The 18,857-nt window shown below is 41.0% G+C and overlaps 1 protein-coding gene across 4 annotated transcripts in view; it reads left to right on the top strand.

The window, feature by feature from the left end:
* The first annotated feature begins 6,721 nt into the window (after window positions 1-6,721).
* Window positions 6,722-18,857, top strand: part of PTPN4 (protein tyrosine phosphatase non-receptor type 4) — a 116,534-nt gene continuing 104,398 nt past the window's right edge. Inside the window, exons 1-2 of one of the 4 annotated variants that reach the window (XM_082057198.1) lie at window positions 6,846-6,865; window positions 15,539-15,603. The gene's annotated coding sequence lies outside the window, so the exon portion shown is untranslated. Of the gene's footprint in view, window positions 6,866-15,538; window positions 15,604-18,857 lie in introns of all 4 variants that reach the window. The other 3 variants (XR_014184499.1, XM_082057201.1, XM_082057197.1) reach the window with 3 other exon arrangements.

Raw genomic sequence — 18,857 nt, forward strand, 5'->3', positions numbered from 1 at the left:
CAGTTCCAGGATACGCTAGGAAACAAAAAGTCCAAGACAGATGTCTTTTTGCTCCAGCCGTAATATAAGAAAGACTTAACTGAGTCACACCAAAGGTCCAAGTAACCTGGCATCCTGCAGTTGCCTATAGTACAAGTACAAGGCCAGAGGAGGTATAGCTTCATTTCTCCTCCTATTTACCATCTCAATTTCTGGCAATCTAAGGACAGAACTGGAGGCTCTGCCCATCTCTCTGCAAAGCAGTCTTTCTTCCATTAATTTATCTACTTACTTCTTGCAGCCCTTAGTATTGTCGGCATCTAAAGTATCTCATGACAATGAATTACCCAAATTAAGTAGATGCTGTTTAAATAGTACTTCCTTTTGTTTGTTTTACACCTCCACCTGAAATAATATTATTAGATTCAGCCTAGTTCTCATAAGAAATGAGTAATGGTTCCCTGTTCAGATGTCAGATGTGGTTTTTGGTACCTGTGTTATGTCTCCCATTTGTCATCTGTTTTCCAGGTAGTCCCAGAGAACTTTATCTGTCTGTCTTAGAATGCACTCCGTATTTCTGGGAAGTTTGGTCTCTCTTTTTTCTGATATCTTAATCTGATGCTTAAGATGCTACCAGATGTTGAGGTGCTAGAAGCAGAATTTGGTGTTGTATTAAAGGGAAGAACATGCTTGCTGAAGATTTATGCAGTAGCATTATGTTTTATGTTTGCTTTTTCATTATCTTCTTTCCTTAGCAGTCCTAACTGCCTCTCTGAGCACTTGAGATAACAATTTCAGAAAACTATCTGTGCTGATTGATATGAACTAATTTAGAGCCTACTATGTTGCACAGGTAGAGAGGTTTTTTTATTTTCCTCTCACGGACATCTCGGATCATTACATGTTAGCTGCTATTTTATCACCTACTAAGTCTTTATTGTGATTTTTTTTCTTTTGCTATTTTGCATAAGCAGCCTTGGTGTTGTTTTTCCTGAATAACTGAATCACTGGAAAGTACTGTCATGTCACTGTTCAATCCTATTTCACTTATTACTTGTGAACACAATTTAAAGCATAGGTCCCTTTGGAATCTCACTGGGTACTCCCTTCTTTGTGATCATTTACCTATCCATCTTCCCTTTGAAGCAGTTACTAATCACAGGAGGAGCTCCCTTCTTCTGCTTTGCAAAATCGTTTTGGGAAATCTGTATATGCTATTGCTTAATCTAGGCTGCATGTTACATGTTCTTCATGTCATGCCTAGAGTCCCCTTATTGTTCAGACTGAGAAGATACCAGGAACATGCTCTGTCTCCCTCTGTCCCTACATTTGAATTTATTTTCTGTGGAAATCAGAGTGAGGGTAAAGGCAAGTTGGGAAGAGAAAGAGAGGGGGCAGGAGGTAGCACAAGATGGTACATGCTTGGTCTTCTTCCAACAAGGGGTTGGAGTATTGCTGAGGACTCCAGTGTCCCAGTGTTTATATGAAGTCTATATAAACCAGCTCCTCTTTATCAATATTTGCTGACATTTTAAAAGCATGAGCAGATTTGCAGTTTCCATCTCTTTCCTTTATAGGTGATGAGCCGTGTGTTAGACTGACTGGTCTGTTGTTTCCAGGTTTTCCCTGAAGTCTTTTCTAAAAATTAGAATGTCATATGCCACTTTCCATTCTTCCAGAATGGACTTCACTGCAAACCATAAATTACAAAGCACAGTTAATAATTTGGTGATTTCAGATCCAAGTTTTTTAGAACCCTGGGGTGAGAAACACATTGTCCTGGCAGACAGGTACCGTACATTTACTGACTGGCTCCAAACCCATACATACTAAGTTTTGTGGATGTTTTTTTTTTCTAACCATGCCCCTAAAAAAGGTTTTGTTGTGGCAATCACTTCAAACTTCGCTGTAATGAACAGTGGTAGGAAAAAAGTACTTAGCTTCTCTCCTGTGGTTTCCTTGAATGCTTCTCTTATACCTCTGTTGCCTGCTAGTTCCTCATGCTCTCTGGCAGATCTCCTGTTCTTCATGTATATGGAAAAGGTTTTATGCTTAAAAATATTTTTTTGCCTGCTTTATTATGGTTTTATATTCAACTTGCCAGAGTGTATGCTATTCCTCTTTTTGACAGAAGCAGAAAATAACAGTATTCCACAAGTGAATGCACAGGCATGCACAAAAAGCTAAGGTATTTGTAATGGGTATCTAAAAATACAACCTTGTGGTACACTGGTGTATGTTAAAGGCAAAGGAGCTTGTCAAAGGCTGGCTGGAGGAAAAAGGACTTAGCAAAATGTGCTCCAGTGTCTGTAGGTACTAATGCTTCCATCAGCTTACATTCTCTTTGTATTCCTAGAGGGTTATCTTTTAAATATATTTTTCAGAGAAATACAGACAGTCTCCAAACTGCATAGTAGCTGCAGGAAGCTTATTTACATAAATTATTATTTCCACAGTATTCTAATGACAAGTATTGTGGAGCCCTATTGCACCACATATTGCACAAATGTAAAGAGAAAGTGAGTCCCTGCCCCAAACAGTGAAATGACTGTAGCTTACCCAGGACACTGCTGAACAAGCACGCTCAGTAGTTATGTCAATACTGTGTTCTAACAGTGATCCCAAAGCTAAGTTCAAGCACAAACTTGCCCGCTGTTCATACTGATCAGTGGCATGGTCCATGCAGGATTGGGCCAATCTCACTGTGGTTGTGACCCTGAAGTTTCCATGAGCAAGGAGTGTATGCCTTACTTCATAGAAAATGTGCCTGCTATTAAATAGACATTACACTTGATCTTAGTGTTAAGATTAAGTGCCTTGTCTCCTGTCCCTTTCTCAGCTAAACTCCACCTGTGGTGAGAGTCATTCATCTTGAATTGCTTTAATGTAGTGCTTAAGTATGTCATCTTGGCAACAAAGCAGTTTGCATACTATTTCAGTGAGAGGTTTAAAATCCCATTCACATTTTTAATACACATTTCTCTCACATAAATTATCACAGCTTAGTTGGCAGGTCTTGCATGAGTAATAAGGTTGTTGGCACAAACATGTACCACAGATCTAAAGTAAAGGAGAAGTTTTGTTTGTTCCTATGTTTATAAGAAAGCTGTGAGGTTTCACTTGTACAAAATGGTTTAAGATACTGATGTTTTACTAGGGGGACATTACCGGTCATGAGATAACATATCCTCCCCAAAACGCATCAGCAACAGTACAGATAAATCCCCATGTGCCAGTTTGAAAATTAATGTCTTGCTATGTGAAGCATCTATGCAAAAGGCAGCTTTCATGGCTTGTACGCGCAGGCAGACTGTAGCTGAAAACTTGCTCTTATATAAAAGAGGCAGGCTACTGAAGGAGAAGTGAGCTGAATGCACATTTTACATATGAAAGGAACATGCTCTCTTTCCAGTAAATAATGACAGACTCACATTTTGGTTTGCTTTCTCTCCATTCATAATTTTGGGAAGTGATTGCTCAGGGTATATAACACATCTCAGAAATCAGAATTCTGCAAAGTAAGTCTTGTGCTGAACTCCATGTTATAAGGTCTGAGCAATGTCTGTACACAAATACCCTGCAATGCAGTTTTGTTCCATTGATGTAAGAGCACGAGCTGAAGAACTTTATCTTAACATCTGTTTTTAAAGCATTTAGTGCTCTTGCAATGTAGGCCTGACCTGCAGTACTTTGCACATGGTAGGAATCTTCCACTGCCTTTATTTAGGGCTTTGAATCAAGTCTTCTGTAAACAAAAAATTACAGGAATAATAGTATATTGTGAGGAAATAAGTTTGGAACATCCAGCCTTTAATATCTGTATGTGCCACCAATTTTGTGTTAAGATTAGCAAAACGTATCCTTTCGTAACAGCTCCAGGTTACATTTGCCAAACAAATGTTGTGTAGTTCTACAGTCACATTGAGTGGTTTGGATTGCTTCTCCATTACACGCTTCATATAAAGTAATGTGTTAATTATTGTTATTCTCAAATTGGACATAACTGTATGTTTGACATAAACCAGGCACAAGTAAAGAAAATGATACGAAAATGTGAGAGGCAGACTTTGAAGCTTATGTAGCAATGGATTACAATATATCCATGCAATTTGTGAATACATTTTCCATGATCTGAAAGAGAATTATCAGGAAACCAAGACAACTTTGCAGCTAAGGATCTCTTTAATGCACAGAAGAATATATCTTGTCTGGTGCTTCAGAGGCTGGCAGTAGTTCAGAAATGCAGAATGCAGTTATTGGATGTCTCTAGATGCACCACAATCAGTTTGTCAATTTAACTATGGAAATGTTGGACAAGAGCTGGAGCAACATGGACAGAGTAAGAAATAGCATTACTGATGCTCTGTGTGTTATTTTGGGGCTTTATAAAACCATCAGCCTAGGAATTCCTCAATCCAGGAGAAATGTTCACATTTCAAACTTTGTCATGTTTTTTACAGACTTCCATTAATAAAGTTTAAATAACAGCAATTAATGAGTGTTTTCTAGTCATGATCATTAAAAAGTCTATTATTTTAAAGTGCCCCAGAGATTGAGAGATATCTAAAATTCCTGCGTGACAGACTTCCCCAAATTCAGTCTTCCAACCCTTGATTCAACTTAGTCCTGAAAGAAGATGCGACAGCTGGAGAATCCTGAGTGTCCTAGTACTCACTCAGAAAAAGGGAGAGGAGGCTGAAAGAGCTTGGATTATTTAGCCTAGTAAAATGAAGTGGGTATGACTGCTTTCTAAATAATAATTGGGGGTAAACTCTGCTAAGACAGAAGGGCTATTTAAGCAAAAATACAAAATTTGCACAAGAACAATTTAGGCTGGAAATGTACAGATGACTTCCAAACATCAAAAGAATGAGATTTTAGATACCTTCCTAATTAAAACAGTACATGCAACATCCTTTAGTATTATTCTGTATCTTGCTATGGTTTGGAATTTAACGGTGAAATCCAACAACTCATTCCCAACCACAGAATATATGTGTATGTCTAGAGCTCATTGTGATAGGTTGTATGTTAATAAATGGACATGACATTTCTCACAAAAGCCTTGCACCGAATTGTGTTAAACTAAGTCTTGCAAAGCAAACCTTCCCATGGGCGCCATGGGAAAATCTTTATGTGTCCAAATGGTGGAATACGCCTCATACCTTGGAGAACTCTGGCAAGGACTCACAGTCAGAAATTACTCTCTAGGACATTTGCAGGGTGAGGCTGGGTGCACAATGTGGTCGTGACAGAAAGTTAGCCCATTAAGACAGCCCAATTTCCTCTCTCTGTCTCATGTCCTCCCTCGGTCCGGATTCTGACTACCTGGCAGCCCTGATGTCAATGCAGACCTGCTGCCACTTGAGTGACATGGCACCCCAACAGTTAGCGGCATGTCGCTGAAGCACGTTATTGCTGCTCTTCAGCTGAGCAGTATAATCTCACGGCCGTTCTTAAATGCCACCCTCAGCCCTGCTTTCTCATTCCACCCGTGTCCCTCCAGCCCCCGGCTGCCTGTCCCTCGGGAGGGTCCGACCCTCCCACCCCAGGGGAGTCCCCAGGCTGCACCTGAAGATGCCGAGGGGCTTCCCCTCTCTCTCCCCCCGGCCAGGAACACTCGCATAGACGATCGGAGCGGCTGCGGCTATAGCTGCCTTTCCACAGCCCCCTCTCTGGAACGGGAATCCCCGCTCTCCCCGGGCCTCGCTGCCCGCGGGAACGCCGGCGCCCCGAGGCGCTGCCCGCACTGAGGGTGGTGCTTCGGGTTAACGTCCCGTAGCCGAAGCGGGGGCCAGAAGACCACATTGGGTCTCCCACGGCTAAAACCTCCCTCAGGAACGACCACTGACCCCGAGCAACCGGAGAGCAGCGGTTCGAAACAGCCTCCGTCAACGGCTCAGTACCTCCCCGCACTAAACGGCGCCTGGACTGACGGCTTCGATGACACAGACGGACGTGCAGCACCGCCCCCAGTGATTGATGGTGGACCCAACCATTCAGACAGTAGGATGAACTCTCAGGCCTGCCTTCTCTCTTTTACGGACAGGGAGCTGAGCCAATGAAAAGGAAAGGTCACCGCCCCTTTTCCCTTGGGCTCTCGCGAGTGTACCGGGCTGGCTCCTATCCTCCCCACCCGCCGCCGGGTGACTGCGCAGCCGCCATGTTGGTTGCTATGCTGCAAGTGCTGCCTGCATGAGGCGGGAGGGCGGCTATGAGGGGAGGAGGCTGCTGTTCCTCCCCCCTTCTCCCCCACAGACGCTCACTCGCTCGCTCACCGGCAGAGAGGGCGTCTCTGCAGAGCTCCGCTGCCTCTCCCTTCCCCGGTCCTTTTCGCCTCTCGGCCGGGGCGACTGCCGGTGTCTGTGAGGCAGCGCCGTGCCCCGTGAGGGAGAGCCCCGACCCGCCGCTGGGCACTGCCGTGCCCTGCCCGCGCCCCGGCTCCCGCCTCGCCGCCCCCTCTGGCCGGTCGCTGTGAGCAGAGGGGAGGAGAGGCCGGAGGGGGGATCTGCCGCCTTTCACTCCGAGCTTCCCCGTCCCTTCTTCCCCTTTCTCCCCGTCCCGGTCCCTCGGCCCAGCCGCCGCAGTACGATGTGGTCCTCGCCGCTGCGGCTGGGCGCGGGGCGGCTGCTGCCGCTGCTGCCGAGGCTGCGCCTCGGGCGGTCGCTGCGGGGGAACTGAAGGCAGCGAGCGGCGCGCCCGCTCCCGCACGCGGGGCTGCGGTGCGGCGCTGCGCGCGCGCGCCCCGGCGGGTGCCCGAGCGTCTGCGGCGCGTGCCCGTGTGCGCGCGCGGGGGGTCGCGGGGCGGCAGCGGCGAGCGGAGCCCCCGCGCCTCTTCCCTCCGCCGTCCCCGCTCCATCTGCAAGGACGTGGCTCTTATATGAAGGTAAGGCGGCCGCCGGGGCGCGCGGCTCTCTGTGCTGGGGGGAGAGGGGCGGCGGAGGGACGCTGTGCGCCGCATTCCTTTGCTGTGACCCCCCCCCGCCCCTTCCCGCCGGCTGTGGGGGCCCAGGCTCCGCCGCACCCCCAGCCCCGCTCCCCCTCAGCCCCGCTCGCTCCCTCTCGCCCCGCAACTTCGCGCACAGGTCGCCGCTGGCGGAGAGCGGCTCCGTCGAGAGCCCTTTTGGTGGAGTGGGAGACGTGTGTGGGGGTGCCCCTTCTGTTCCCCCTCCTCCGAAAAGCGAGGAGAGCCAGCCCCGCTCCGGCCGAGGTGTTCGGGCGGGGGGAAGGGGGGTGCAAGGGACCGTCGGCCCGCGGGAGCGCCCGAGGAGAGCGGCGGGGGCATGTTGGGGTCTGTAAAAGGTGGTAAACTCAGCTGAACGCTCAAAACGGATATTTATTTATTTATTTTTTAATTTATTTTAGTGTGTTTAATGTGAAACTTTGCGTTCCTGTGCTTTCTAGGCACATGTGCACGTTGCCCTGGTTATGGGCAGGGAAAATGGGTTTGAGTGCTGTCGTTGCATTCCTCTGGTACATTTTTAGTATCTCCCTCCAGCAGGCTTGTATAATCGCGTGGCTATATGCGACAGAGGCTTTCGGTGTACCTGGTGATGGGTTAACTCGTGTGTGCTGTTGCAGCACCAGCTGGAAGGAGAACGTCTTTTTCCTTTCAAAAACCTCCAAGAGCTAGTTGCTAAAACTAGGTAGCTGCCAGTGTAGGTGAAATGTTCCCACTACTTGCTTATTCAAAGAATAATACGTTGTTCAGATGTAATATATACGTGTACGAACTTTCTGTTGCTACTTACACTCTTCCAGGACTTCAGTCTGGCCAAGCTGTTATAATATTTTTAACTGTAAGATAGGAAATATTTATGTGATTTGTGTATTACAGAAGTGCTAATGGATCTCAGCTGAAGAATAATTGTTAGGCTACAGTATGCACATACATTTTTTCATTCACGGGGCATTTCTCTTGCCCTGAGCTAAGCTCTCTTGAATGGTGGTGGTGAGGGGGGTTGTGAGTGTATGTTTGTCTGCTTGTTATTGGCAAATAACTGCCCTGTAGTGGTGGGAGCCACTGGTCTGTTCACACACATGCAGACATTTGTGAGCTCGTGACATCATAGATACGTGTTAGAGGAATATAAGAATGAGTTAGATCAGAAATGGTAAAACCATTTTCTCCTTAGATATGTATATTGTAGCAAAGTTTTCCAGTTCATTTCCTAAACATAAATTATTCAGTATTGTAATCTTATGGATGCCATTTTCTTCACAATGGGTTTATTGCTTTGCTGACCTAAGAAGTTGTTTTTATATATTGGCAGGACTCTGGCTTGCACCATGTTGATAAAATATGATTCCGGGTGATAAGCTTACAAATACATACGTGTGCGTCTGCAAGTTTCCCAGACACATTTATGCTTTATAAACTCAGAAATACAACTGTTGGATTGTTTTTTTGAGATAATATTGTTGTGATTACAGTTTCTGTTTATTTTCAGATTATGTTCATGTTTTTATTTGCATTTTTAAGTTAGCTTAAATGTTGAAATGCAAATGCATTTTCCTCAAAAGCAGAAATGTATTAGTGTTTTACCTTTTGGTACATTTTCCTTATGTTTGCAGTTAAGTTTGCTTGGCATCAGGTTCACCTACCTAGGGTTTAGTTTTATGTTTGTTTCTTGTTCAGTAAAATTTTCCATGAAATGTATTGTTTGCTGTTGTGCTTTATAGTTCTGTTGTCCTGCTAATGCCCAACTTTGGTTGTACTTAGCAGTATTGATTGAACACCCTTGCTAAAAATACTTTCAGGGTTGGTTGTACTTACACTGTAGCAGCAGGAAAGTTAAGCCTATACTGTTTTTCTGTGACCAGTACTACTTTATTATTAGCTGTTATGTTTGCGGAAGATGAATAAAAGCAAAATCCTGTAGTTTTAGCAGTAATGCTAATTGTTCTGTAGATTGGATGACCCTCTCTATTGATGAACAGAGTTCATGTAGTACTATTTACATGTCATTGCCATTAGCATATTTGGAATATAGGGTAAGTTAATACACAGGGTACATCATTTTGGCTCTGATCCTGCAGTGACCGCTGCTAGGGCAGTGGGATCCACCTACACAAAACTTGCTGCAGGAACCTGAGCTCAAGCATTCATTCTATAGACATCAGGCCGATGGTTATCATGAGCATTTGCAGTGTGTGTTTTGTTGTTAACATTTGTGTTTATGTGGCATGTCATATAGGCTTTTGCATATGTAAAGAGCTGCAGAGTTGGTGCTCAGAGTAACAGCCTAATACTGTAGTCTGTGACTTGATTATTTTGTGAAAAAGAGGGGTTTTTTTTTTTAAACTGCTTTCATACTGTAACTCAGCAATACTGACAGGTCCTGATGAGCATTTGGAGGTTCCATATCACTAGGGTCTTGTTATCCTTGGTGGGTTATGAACATTTTGTTGAATATACATAAAAGTTTTGTGCATTAATTTATGTTCACATATACTCTGTGTACTTTGCAAGCATATTATGGAGAACTGAGTGGAAGATACAACTTTGAATATGCTGAAGGGGAAGATACTCAGGATGGTTCACTTAGTCACATAAACTAATCTATAGATGGGAAACAAAGACCAAATGACTTGCTCGTGGCAGTTTAGACCTTTGGACAAGGTAAATGAGTTTGGTTAAGTGCCTTCTAAAAATTATGGTGGATTAAAAATTATTCTCTAACTTTCAGCTGATCAAAACTTAGTTAGTAGGCATATGCATGCTTTTTGGTTGTTGAAGTCTATGTTAGATTATTTCTCTTAAATTGATAAACAGCACATTTCTGTGGTCTGTATTCTACTACCATTAGTTAGGTCCTCTGATAGATCATGATTCTGTCTTGTCCCTCCCTGCCCCCCTGGTTTGGGTTTAAATTTGGTACAAGATCACATGAACCCTGTGCCTTCACATCCTGGATTTGTGTCACCTCGCCTCCATTCTCACCAATTATAAAAATGGTCAAACAAGAGAATCTTTTGGCAGATGGCTGACTGTGCTGCCTTTTTTTTTTTTTTTTTAAATACCACACTTTCTCTCTGGTGCTGTCACTTTTCATAGAATGGCCAGACAAAATTCTTATGGGTTTTATTGTGTTCCAGCCTAAACAACTGTAAAAATAGTTTGTGAGTGCATATAATATGGAATTGTTTGTAGTCGAAAGAAGGAACTGTGAAGGTGGAAGAAAAAGGGGAGAGGAGAATGGCCTGAGCAGGAGACAAAACCAAAAGAGCTGAACAGTGGCCTGGTAATACAACAGCAGGTCTTTGCTGTCTAGGCCAGCTGTTCGTATATGCTTGTTTGGGAGCAGAGGCTGTTTTTCCTTGAGGACTTGTAATCCGTCAAATTAGTACAAAAGCAGTTTTATGTAGGCTTTTGAGAGCCTATAATTTCTAAAATTTTGCAGTTTTCTGGGATTTCACTCTGAAATGCCATAGAATTACATATCTGCAGGTATATGTTCAAAATCTCCATTCTTATTTTGGAGGATTTTAGAATTACTGGAGAACTGTTGCTATTTATCACTTACAAAATAAATTACTTCATGTTCACAGTAGTTAATGTCTTCACGGAAGTTTTATTGACTTGTCGACATACTAGAATGTCCAGATGTAGGTTAGAAGAATATGATCTTTTTATGGTGATGTGTGTCACAGTGTACTAAAGTCTGTGCTGATTGTACACACCGTGTCCCAGTACCTGTTACAGAATATTACAGCTGATGGGTGCATAATTGCTCCGGTAGATTGGACAGACATAACTAGGGGGATTTTTGTTTGAAATGTGAGAATTGAACCAGCTTGTCTGTTGTCAGCTTATGCACCTTCAAAAAAAGACTTGGAAGGGTGATGCAATTAGGCCTCTCCTGACACACTTCTTGGACAAGCTGTAAGGCATAAGTTGGATGCTAAATGCAATTCCATTTGAATGGTTTGTGAGTTACTGCCACGTCTACAGTTACATGAGAAAGGGGGAAATGGCTAATATCCATTTAAAAATAAATAGTCTTTTAATTATGAGTACTTATGACCTGTAATGAAGAATGCTCTGGGAAATGTTTTCCCTGAGTGGAGAATGAAGTTGCAGTTGCCACTTAAGAGTTTTCAGGCCATCCATAAGATTTAAGAGGGAAAAATTGATAATCCACTTCTGTGGCATGTGTGCTCTTATGTCACCTTCCTGGCCATTCCTTATTTTCTGCAGGGTGACTAGCTGAGAGAATAATGACTGAATTATTCTGCATGACCAAAGCCCAGATCTTCAAATGGAAATCAAATGTAGTGCTGCTAGAGATTAACGTTTTCATACTCGGATTTTTTAAAATTTGAATGGTGTAGATTAGATTGAAGGTGGATGTATTTAGTTCTGTCAACCTGGAGTTTAGACTTTATATTGAAAATAGGTAAACATCTGGTATTAAATGCTGAAAACCTTGTTCTAACTGATGCACGTTTGGGGATGATGTACCAGTCTGCAGGCTTTAGTTGCATGTGATTTTGCTACTTTGTTTGTTAGTTTTCACAAACTAAATAAAAAGCTTCATTTAAATGTAAGGGGGTTTTTGTTTGTTTTAGGACTAAAAACATAAATTGATTTGGTTTATGCCCATTAACTGTGTTTGGGTTGAACAAACTCCTCACTTATTTATATTAACTTTTATTAACTTTTAAGACAGTTGAGCGTACTTTAGCTTTTCCTGAGTCCTTTGGCCAGTTTATTGTGTTTGTGTACCAACATCTCTCTGCCAGAAAAAAAAAAAAAGTGACCAAACAACCCAAACGATGTTTTGTGTCTGTTGCAAAAGACAGAAGTGAGAAATAAACTGTATCAGTACTGCACTGAAACTGTGTCTATTGAGTGCAAATGAAGTTACATAAAAGATGTTTTCTCAAATGAGAAAATTATTCTTAGATTGTATTTTTCCAGTTTGGTTTTTGTAGCATCAGTCAGGTTTCAAAACAGAAATTGAAACTATATATGCAGCAGATAGCTCTTCATGTAAACCAAAGCAGTGGCTGGTAAAACGTAAGAGCCTGCAGTGGCTCCTTTGTCTCAGAGAGATGCACTAACATACTTTGTCTTGTAAGAAGGTTAACAAGCAAGATTCTTGTGTTTTCACAGTGGAAGGTGGTATTTGCAAAAGAGTCAAGCAAATGGATTTGATGCACTGAAAACCTGTGTTTTTAATTTAAGAGATTCAAGTGTGACATACCAGAAACTTGTGCTCCCTCTTGTCCGTGGCGATAGATGCGCAAAGCTGAACAAACTTCATGGTTCAGCCTTTAATAGAAACAGAAATGTTGTTAAATTCCTCTGTCCCTTAGGCAGAGAAATTACCACCTTTTCAGTAAGAACACATAGAAATATACCAGTCATTGGAAGAACAATTGTCACTAATACTGCTCTCTGGACTCCCAGGTTAGCACAGTTTTGTCTGGATGAACAGATAATTTCTTTATGGGACATATTTCTCTCAGGACAGGAAAAGATGGTTCCTAGATCTTATCATTGTGATTTGATGCCTTTCTTTAAAAGAAAAGGCAAAATAATTTAGGAGGAAAATCACACAATAAAACTGTGGTGTTTTTTGTTGTAGTGCTGTGTTCCACCCCCCTCCCCACCCCTCCCCCCATCTTGTCAGTGAATTTCGAAGTGTGTTGGAGAAAAAACTTGTAGTTTTTCCATGAAAAATTGGCTTTGGAGAGAGTTAAAATTAACACGTCACTTTGTCTTGATAATTGCAACAAGATTTTATTGTAATCTGAGAAAGTAGCGAGAGATATTTTTGTCTTTTGATGTGTGGATAGCGTTGAAGATGACCAGTGATATGCTGCATTGTAAGTTGTATTTTCCCCATACAGATTGTGTATGTCCTCTGCATGTCCCAGCTTTGTATTGTGTTTCTAAACTGCATATAGCCTCAGTACTGTTCTTAAAATGTTTTACTGAGTTTATATGGTGCCTCTATTTAGAAAAGGTGTACTTCAGGAGAAGTGACACGTATCAATTAGTTTGACTTCTTAAAAATAAAATTTTATAGAACATGGCATTTGAGTTTTAAATCACTGGGGCCTCTAACCTCCAAACTGCTATTAAGGCTTTGCTTGGAAGAGCCTCTTGGCTTTTTTGGGAAGGAAGCTGCTTTTACGATTGATGCCACAGTCTGTTTTTAGTATTTGAGTGCAAATGAGGCCATGGGTGAGTCTTGGGAATCCTCATCTGCAAGTAATTCCGCACTTAGTATGTTTTAGGCTTGTGTGTTGACTGTGTAAGAAGATCCTGCATCCTGTTAGCTCATCGGAATGCACCTGCTTTCCATAGAGCTGATCTCTTTAAATCCAGTTTGGAAGGCCCTTTCCAAATGTAGTGTCTGAAAGACTGAAATGTGACTGTCTCTGTAAAACTGAAAGGATGTATCACCTTAGTCTAAGTCTGGATGGAGAAGAGAGGAAAGAGGAAAAGAACAGCTGCCCTACCGTGATTAAAAATACATAAGGTTTTGGAAACCACAATTAAAAAGGAAAGGTGAATATGGTAGTGCTGGGTGTTGTGGGTTTTGTTTGTTTATTTGTTTTCTTGTTTTGTGTGTGTGTTTTTTCGATATCAGCAAATCTGCTGACCTCATTTGAATATTTTTCAGCTCCCTTGTTTTCTATGAGCTTGAATTATACTGCTGATTTAGGTGTTTCAGTATAAGGCTAATACAGTTGCTTCTAGTCATGCTTCTAGCATCTCTTCTCAAGTTCAGTATGTATGCAGCTAGGTAAGGAGGGACAGAACATTAATGATGTGAGAGTTTTTTTACTTTTTTTTCTAACCCTTTACTAATAAATATTTTGCTTCAATTTTCATTTTATGATAAATTAAAATATGCCATATAAGTCAAATTCATAAACCACTCCATTTGGAAGTGGCCTGCAGTTTTTAAACCTTCAGATCTTTATGTTTGGGACTGAGGAAGTAATTTAATTTTGGAGAAATTTGTCAGGAAAACTTACTATTTTTTTGCTTTGCTTTCCTGTATGGTGTGATCTGCTTACCTTTTTTTTTTTTTTTGACATGTGCACTTAATAGGTTTGCTATTGCTTTAGAGACTTCAGGCATTGGTGATACTGTCTTTTCCCTTAGCTCCTAGTATAGGTTTGAGTCCTTTGTTCTACAGCTCTGAGATCTGCTGGGGGAAGTGACTTAGTGTGAGTGTGTGTCTGGGGAGGGGCAGAATGCATTTGTTGCTCCCTGGGTTCTTTTTGTAAAGCTAGTTTTGGCTTTGCACTTGTGGAAACGGGATTGTTTTCAGATTTTGCTATAGTTAAGTAAGTTTTATTGAATTGAATAATAGACATATCAATTCAAATATCTCTTTCAAAAACATGCTGCTTAAAAGGCTGAGATAGAATAAGAAAATGAGGCAAGGGTAACTATTGAGGATGTATATAGCTACACTTGGAACATAATTTCTCTGTAGAAGACTAGAAAATAGACTGAAAGTTAACATTTGACAAAAAGTCCTCTAAGAGGAAATTCCTACAGGAGAACTTCATTCTTGAGATTAATTAAATGAAAGATTAGAAATTCTCTAGATAGCTGTAAGCTATTTAATAAGACTGAAGTAGGGAATGAAAAGACTCAGTTGTAGTTACCAGGAGAGGTATTGCCTCATTTTTATGATCCTGGTGCTGCCTTCCCCCCCATTACACGTGTTCTCTGTCCTTTTACAGGAAAGCCCTATATGCTGCTCTTTCGTGCTAGATGTTTTCTGCAGAAGGATTTTCATAAAAAGCATCCCTCTCTGAATAAGGGTGATGTAGATAATAACTTGTTTGGCATTGAAAACACATAAGTGCTTTGTAGGAATTACACTAATGAAATGTATATGAGAGAGGAACTTGAAAGAGAAACATGATTAACATCTGAAACTTCAGGTAACATTTAGCCACCTTTGTATAGAACTTATGTTGCCAATAAAGGTACTTTGTAAAATCTCGGGTTTCTATTTCTAAGTTATCTTGATGTAAGCATATTTCAGTCTACCTCTACAGAATTTCTTTTCCTGTGTCTTCCAAACAGATTAATTCTAACTGTTCTGGGAAATTATTTTAGTTACTCTGGTATCTGCAAAAGGCGTTTTCCACTTAATTCTCCCGTGTTGATTCTGAATATGTTTTGCATTCTGCTGTGCCGTGACAATTGTGCGTGCTCTAGCAGTTGTGTAAAATAAGCCATAGACCTGAGTTGTGTTATATCTCCAGAGATCCATCCCTCATCTGAGGGCAGCATGTAATAGCAAATCGTGTCATCATGCTAGGGAGAAAAATGTATAACTGCAGATTATCACTGGATTCCCCAAAATAGAAATAGTTGTTGGAGTTCAGCAGAATTATTGTGCCACGAGTAAATGGGAAAAATAGGAAAAATGAATCCTTACATTTACCAAGTAGTGCTATTATAATAATTTTAAGCTGCTTCAAGATAAGTTACTGACTGCTTAAGTCATTAAAGAGAAGCACACTCTATGATGAGATTTTTTTTTTTTCAGAAGTGTTCATTACTTTCCACTCTTAGGTCTATGAGAAGACAGATGTGGTCTTCAGTGAAAATAAAGATAAACTGATACAGAAGTTCTGAAGGTAAACTTGTTAACGCTATTATTTCTCTGCTGTAAGTGGAAAGGCACATTCTAAAAATCTGCTTTTCAGATTTCAATGACTATAATTAGTACTCAGAAAAAGCCACAGTGAAACCTTTTGGCAATGTGTAAATATATTTTCATAACATTTAATGTTAAACCATAATACGTTGTCAGATTTCAAAGCAAAACTCTAAAAAGGAAGAGATGCCCTTCCTAGTGGCCATTTATTGCGTTTATAATAAAATTTGTGCCTACATAAAAATTAAAAAAACAGTTGACAAATTAGTGTTACTTTTGTTGTAGCTTCTGAAGTATGGAATTGTGCCTGAAGCTCAATTTGTTATGTACAATTAATAGAAAGCAAATTGTGCTTTAAAGGCCTAACATTTCTGAAGTTGAGGTGGGGTTCCTTCTTAGACAACAGACTCATCTCCGTCCAGTTACCTTGTAAATGCTTCACTGTATTAAGGATGGCATAAAAATGAATGAATGAGGGCATTAGACACCAGATCTCAAGCCTTCAATGCACTTCCAGCATTTGCAGAGAATGTTTTATTATCTATCTATCTATCTATCTATCTATCTATCTATCTATCTATCTATCTTCCTAATAACTGTTAACTCGTGGCCTAAAATGAGTAGGGAATTAGCTTTTCAGAAGTTTGTGTGTTTAGCGTCCATAATATAATTAACATATATTGTATACTCAGATATATCTATAAACATGCTAAATAAAGTATCTTCGTATTGCTATACAGTGGACAAAAGGATGGAGTGATAACATTGTGAAATTCTAAAACAATAAATCCATGTTTTATGATAGAACATACTTGAAGAGTATCCCAAGATATTTTAAATGATATTTGACAAGCAAATACCAGTGTTCATGCTTCCTCTTCAAGAGGGGTAGGGAAATGTATTTTGTATATTGTTTTTGTATTGGACTTAATAGTTCCTGCCAAACAGCGTTGTACATGCTTGCACTTCAAAAAAATGTTGAAATGTTCTGTTGACTTTTTGAAACTTTTTTTGGCAACACTACGCTTTCCATTTATTTTGTCCCTTGTTTAACAGTTTTTGTGTGTGTTTTCAAAAGCACTTCCATTCACCATTCAAGGAATTCAATAGAATTCTAATAGGAACTGCACATAAATAACTACAGAAATCAATGCTTCAATTCAGCCAAGAGTTTTTGTGACTTCAAAAGCCACAAGACCATTTATTATTAGTAACATACAATTGACTTTTCTTGTATTATCTTTTTGCATAGTGATTTGGTTTTTGCCTCTACAACAAGATGTTTGACAGTTTCATTTGAAAATGATGTATTTACATTTGGCGTTCCAAAACAGTGTAATTTTTATCTTTTCCATGAAGCTCTATTTATTTTAATTTGCGTATTCAGCTCTGTTCAGACATTGTCAGTGAAATATTTGCTGGTGGATTTGTCCTCAAAGGTCAACCAAATGTTAAGCATAGTCTCCTATTCCTGTATTGCAATTAAAATAGTTAAAAAAAAAAAAAAATCTTTAAATAGCTTTAAAGAATACAGTTAGATTAATTTTTGTCTGTTCAATTCATACGATGTCAAGCATATCCTCTCCTCTGAAATGCTCAATTTCCTGAGTATAACAACCACAGAATTAACTAACCTGCGACAGAACAGGGTTCTCTTGGAAGTACTTCCAGCCTTTAGTATTTGCATTACACCTAAGGCTATGTCAGCTATAGCAGTCCTTTTGATCCTGAAGTTTTTGAGTGATTTTTAGAAAGTGAGATGGTCTCAAAGGAAGTTTTTTCATCACCCTGGAAGCTTTAGTAAATTGATGCTTCTTTTCTTTTGAAATAGCCCGAAATGGATAACGAGATGATATGACATGTAATACAGCACTGTGTTTAGGAGTGCTCAATGCCCTGTAAATGGGCCTCTTGAGTGCTGTGCCTTTTGGGCAGCTCTTGCGCACAGATTCTGTCAGGTAGTTCAGTATTATCGTCTCAGGTGGAAAGCTCATCCAGAAAGAAACTGAGTTTTGTTTTGGTCGTCAGGAGGGTACTCATTGATTAATGGATTTTTCATCATTAATGTTTTATTTTTTGCTATTGCCGATAGTTTGAAAAACAAAGCCAAGTTACCAGCAGGGGCTTTAGCCTTCCTCCACCCTCCTAATCTCCTAATTCCTGCTCACCAGCAGGTCTGGTTCTGTTTGAGGAGGATGAGGTGGTGTTAGGAACTGCTTCATGGAATTTCATGTGGTGAACCCACTGGTGCTGGGACTTGCCACCTACCCCTCCCGTTACCTTGAGGCGCAGATCAGCAGTCCCATCCTCATCTACCTTGTCGTGTGAGGAGGTGCTGGTGGTGTGTGTTTGTTTTGGCAACTGAGAAACATTTCAGTGAAGTGGAGAGGGAGGGAAGTAGTGTCTGCCTCTAGTCCTTCCCTCTCCTAACATTTGGAGTGGAAAGACTATGCAGGTTAAACTTCTACTGCACCTTGAGGAAGGTTTTAATGGTTTTGAGGGGGAAGAGAGGCATGATAGAGCATGGTGAGGAGCAAGACTAGTAACACAATGTCATAACTGCAGTTCCATTAGTGCTTAGTGTTGTCACTTAGAATTACATGGATTTAGGATTTGAGTACTGTCATGGTGTTATCTTTAAAAAAATAATATAAAAAAAAAATAGAGGAAGTGAAGTCAGACCTTCTGTTGGTTCCTCAAAGTTCTTCCCCATTTCCTTTTCCCACTTCTGTCTAATTCAGATTGCATTTGAGTCAGCTGCTTTCACTTAGAATCATATAATCATTTAGGTTGGAAAAGATCCTCAGGATCATTGAGTCCAACCATAACATAACTCTAGCTCTAAGAGCCTCATATGTCTTTTAAACCCCTCCAGGGATGGTGACTCCACCACTTCCCTGGGCAGCCTGTTCCCATGCCTGACAACCCTTTCCATGAAAAAAAAATTTCCTAATATCTGATCTGAACCCTCTCTGATGCAGCTTGAGGCCATTTCCCCTTGTCCTATCACTTGCTACTTGGGAAGAGAGACCAACAGCCTCCATGCTGCAACCTCCTTTCAGGTAGTTGTAGAGACACTTAGTGTCATTCAGGCATCCGGAAAGTTGCTATGCTATTGTCTGCATTTCAACTGACTGATAGGTACACCAAAACCTATCTTACTTTTGTCACTGCAACCTGAAGCTTATTTTAATTTCCCTGGCTGTTCAGCATTTACAGAACAAGATAATGGAA

Source organism: Streptopelia decaocto, assembly GCF_964273445.1.
Source record: "Streptopelia decaocto genome assembly, chromosome: 6".
NCBI lineage: Eukaryota > Metazoa > Chordata > Aves > Columbiformes > Columbidae > Streptopelia > Streptopelia decaocto.